Source organism: Nycticebus coucang, chromosome 1 (assembly GCF_027406575.1).
Source record: "Nycticebus coucang isolate mNycCou1 chromosome 1, mNycCou1.pri, whole genome shotgun sequence".
NCBI classification, from domain to species: Eukaryota; Metazoa; Chordata; class Mammalia; order Primates; family Lorisidae; genus Nycticebus; species Nycticebus coucang.
The window spans coordinates 88166236-88171366 of NC_069780.1; the positions used below are offsets into that span (position 1 = coordinate 88166236).

At 31.6% G+C, this 5131-nt stretch overlaps 1 non-coding gene across 1 annotated transcript; it reads left to right on the forward strand.

Annotated features, from left to right (window-relative positions):
- Nucleotides 1-443: 443 nt before the first annotated feature.
- LOC128592567 (U6 spliceosomal RNA) lies at nucleotides 444-549 on the forward strand. Its single transcript, XR_008381931.1, has one exon. It is a non-coding gene; the product is annotated as a U6 spliceosomal RNA (small nuclear RNA).
- The last annotated feature ends 4582 nt before the right edge of the window (nucleotides 550-5131 follow it).

The window sequence follows — 5131 nt, forward strand, 5'->3', positions numbered from 1 at the left end:
AACAAAACAATTTTCAGCCCAGATTTTGTATTCTGCAAAATAAGCTTCAAAATTGATGAATAATTTAAATGACAAGCAAACAATGAGTAAATTAGCTACAATAAAATAGTTCTAAGGAAATACTCAGACTTGTTCTCCACATTGACCAGAAGCAAAGGAACAGCAGTAAGCACCCAGAAACTAAAAAACAAAACCTGGCTTCCATAATGGTGCAAAGGATAAAATTAAGCATCAGACTTTAACAAAGTAAGATGAATAGAAATATGACATACTTATCACTTCTCTCAATAAATGTGAATGGATTAACTACTCAATTGAAGTGGCACAGGCTGGCTGATTAGATAAAAAAAGGCACAAGCCATTTATATGTTATCTCCCAGAAATAACCTACACCCAAAGGATAAAACAAGACTTGGGGTGATGGGCTGGAAAACAATATTTCAGTGCTCACCTCAGCAGCACATATATTAAAATTGGAACAATACAGAGAAGATTAGCATACCCTTGTGCAAGGATGACATGCAAATTTGTGAAGAATTTGTACATAAAGAAAACAATACTTCAGGCAAATAGAAATCATAAAAAAGGAGGGGTTCACAATACTATTTTTAGATGCAAGTGAATGTAAAGCAAATAAGGAAGATGAAGATGATCTCTATATACTGGTCACAGTAACAGTACAACAAGAGGACATTTAAATTCTAATATTTATGCACCTAGCTAAAATGTTCTCAGATTTATGAAACAGACCTTAGTTGGCCTGCACAATATGATATCCTATGACACCTAATATATGAGGGCTTTAGCACCCCTCTGACAACTTGGGAGATGCTCTAAATAGAAACTAGAGAAAGAAACAATGGACTTAAATGTGACCCTAGAACAACAGGGTTTAATACACATATACAAAATATACCATCACAGAGCTAATGAACATACATTCTTTTTGTCATCCCATGGATCATACTCCAAAATAGATCACATCTTAGAACATAAATCAAACCTCAACAAAATAAAAAAGAATTTAAAGTTATACCTTGTGTCTTTTCAGACCACAAGGCAATAAATGTGGAACTCAACTCCTACAAAAATTTTCATACCTACGCAAAGGTAACTAAACAACCTTCAAAGCTATACAACCTTATGCTGAAAGATAGTTAGTTCAAGAAGGATATAAGGGAGGAAAATGTTAAGTTCCTCAAATAAAACAACAATGAAGCCAAAAACTACCAAAACCTGTGGGATAATACAAAAGCAGTGCTAAAAGGGAAATTTATGGCATTCGATGCTGATATCTGAAAAACATAAAGAGAAAATTCAAATACCTAATGAAGCATCTCAAGAAAATTGTAAAGAAAGAGCAATCTAATAACCTAGCAGAACAAAAGAAATAATCAAAATTAAATCAGAAATAAATGAAGCTGAAAACCAAAAATTGATTCAGAAAATTAACAAAACATGTTGGTTCTTTGAAAAGATAAACAAAATGATAAAACTTTGGCCAGATTAACTAGAAAAAGAATAAAAAAACAGAATCATAAACTCAATCAGAAACAAATAAAAGAGAAATAACAACAGAAACCACAGAGATGCAAGAGATGTCTGTCTACTATTAAAAAATAAATAAAAAACAAAAAAAAAAAACTTCTATGCCCAGAAGTTTGACAATGTGGAGGAAATGGACCAATATCTGAAATCATACAACCTCCCTAGGCATACATAAATAGGAAGAAATTCATCTCTTGAACAGACCAATGTCAAGCACTAAAATAGAAGAAACAATAAAAAAGCTTCTAACAACAACAACCCTGTACCAGATGGCTTTAACCAGAATTCTACCACACCTCCAAAAATGAGCTTGTACCTGTACTGCAGAACTTATTCCAAAACATCAAGAAGAAAGGAACATTCCCCAACACTTCAATGAAGCAAAGATCACCCTGATTCCAAAACAAAAAAGGTCCCAACTAAAAAGGAGAATGATAGACCAATTTTGTTAATGAATATTAATATAAAAATATTCAAAAAATTTTTAGCTAATAGATTACAGCTGCACATTTTAAAATATACATCATCATCAAGTAGGCTTCATACCAGGGATCGAGGACTGTTTTTAATGTACGCAAATTCAGAAATGTAATTCACCATATCAGCAAAAGCAAAAACAAAGACCATATGATCTTCTCAATAGAGGCTGTATTTTATCAACATTATTTAGAAAGTGTTGGTAAAATACAGCATCCTTTTCTAACAAGAACACTTAAGAAAACAGGCATAGATGGCACATTTCTTAAACTGATTGTAGCCATCTACAACAAGCCCACAGCCAATATCATACTAAATGAAGTAGAACTGAAATATTTTCCATTAAGAAATGGAACCAGACAAGAATGCCTACTATCACCACTACTATTCAACATAGTGCTACAAGTTCTAGTCATTGCAATCAGGCAAGAGAAATATATTAAGGGCATCCAGAATGAGGCAGAGGAGGTCAACCATTCACTCTTTGCCAGTGATATGATCTTATAATTGGAAAACCCCAGAGACATAACCACAAGACTCCTGGAAGTGATCAAGAAAGGCAGTAACATCGCAAGGAATGAAATCAATATGAATAAATCAGTAACCTTTATATACACCAATAAAAATGAAGTGGAGAAGAAAATCAAGAATGCAATACCCTTTAAAGTAGCCTCAAAGAAAATAAAATACCTAGGGATATACCTATCAAAAGAGGTGAAGGAAGCCTAACAAATAGAAGGACAGACCATAGTATGTCTTGAATAGTAGAAGACTAACAAATGGAAGGACATACCATACTCTTGGCTTATAAGAATCAACATTGTTAAAATGTCTGTATACCCAAAGCAATCTACAGATTTATTGCAATCCCCATTAAAATACTAACAGTGTACTTTGAAGAATTCGAAAAAAAAATCGTTCGTTTTGATTGGAATCAAAAAAAAAAACAAAAACATTTACCCAATGCAATTCTTAGTAATAAAAACAAATCCAGAGGCATCATTCTACCAGACTTCAGGTTATACCAACAAGTTCACCATAATCAAAGCAGCAAGGTATTGACACAAAAATAGAGACATAGGTTTATGGAACTGAATAGAGAACTCAGAGACAAAAGGTAAAACTAGGTCTTATCATCATCTGATCTTCAATAAACCAAAAGAAAAATATATATAAGGGAAAAGAATCCCTATTTATTTACTAAATAATTAAACTCAGATACTCATTACATTTCTAGCAATTATATTAAGGAATTTAAATAAAAAATTATAGTAGTATATGTCATTGCATGTTAATCTTTAGTCACCCTTGAAAACTGTGTCATGAAAGATATTAGAAAACTAAATAATTATTAAAAATATTAAAAAAGAAATAGCTATCAATGTAATTTCAGTAGTATTTTCTATATCAACACTATCAAATTGTGAGCAATAAATGAGAATTGCATATAGAATTTTAAATTTTTTGGTAGATATATTAAAAAGAGAGTAAAAAGAAACTTGTGAAATTACTTTTAGCAATATTTTATTTAATTAAATATATCTAAATATTTGTATTTTCATATGCAATCAATGTAATAAATTCATATATGGCATTTTCTCCCATTCTGATTCTTTAAATAGGGTTCGTATTTAAATTAAAGTATTTCTCAAATTGAGCTAGTTGTATTTCAAGTGCTCAAAAGTATTTTTCTGGTGGTGACTAATGTACTGGACAGTAGAGCTTTATATTTTAGATACCTCAATGAATAAAGTATCAATGTGTCCTTGAGTAGCCCCCACATGTAAGTATGAATGTGTTACAGTTAGTTTTCTGTCCTTGAGTCATTTCACTTAAGAAAATGGCCTCTAGTTTCCTCTAAGTTCCTGAAAAATGCATTATTTACTCTTTTTTATGGCTAATTAGTATTCCATGAAGGATGAGGAATCAATGTACGGCACTTACACTGATTCCACGATTCTTTGCAATTGTGAATTGTGCTGTGGTGAACATATGAGCATAATATTCTTTTTGATATAATATTGTTTTTTTCTTGAGTAGATACTGAGTAGGGGGATTGCAAGATCAAATAGTAGATCTACTTTTACTACTTTGAGAAATCACAAAACTGATCTCCATAGACTTTGTACTAATTTACATTTTCACCAACTGTATGTAAGTGTCCCTTTATTACCAGTTAGTCTGTCCTTAATCATAGTTATGAAAGGGCCTGCAGTTGATTGAGAAGAGAGAAATATCAAGTAACCATGAGAGACAGCACTGAGTGACTGAAGGGGTTTAAGGTGGAGCTGGACATAGGAAAGGGGATGCTGATGCCAGTAAAGGCAAAATACACACCCTGAAGGACAATTCAGTTAGCAGTGGATTTCAAAATAATACCAGAGTCCAAACTCTGGCCTTTAGAAGTGATTTCCTATTTGTAGATCTGAGGAATGTTCAAGATCAGGATTATCATTTCAATGCCCAACAGACAGTAGAGAGTAGGTTTAAACCTGTCTTGCTACCATTTAAATTACTTAAAGCATGCAATGCACCTACTTTATAAATTTCAGGTTTCATACTAAAATTTCCACACCAAAGGCCTAACTTATTTTCAGATAAATTTATTAATTTTTATGAAAATGAGCACTAAAATATATGGGTTTTGAGTAGCCCACACCTTTCTTACATTTTAATTTATTAAGAGTGCTTAGATAATCTATTGGCAAAGGTAGTTTCCTATGGAAACACATTTTGATGATATTGTGGAAGGGCAACTGAAATTCATTCTACATGAAAACAAAACAAGTTTTTAGTAAGTTGTAAGAAATTGTGATGAAAGGCATGTGGAAAAGAATTTTAAATTCTGTGGCTAAAATTCGTATAATCCGAATTAAAATACATATCAATAAGAGAAGGTTGGGACATATGCAAAATTAAAATGTATAAATATGAGTTCATAAAAATATATGATTTTATACAAATGAGGAATTAATGTGAAACAAAACACCTAATGAAAATGATTCAAAGATATAAAAATGAAATGAATTTGATTAATTTTAAGAACCTAATTTAGTGACAACCTTATAAAACTTAGAACTTAATTCTTTTGTCAATTGTAAATACT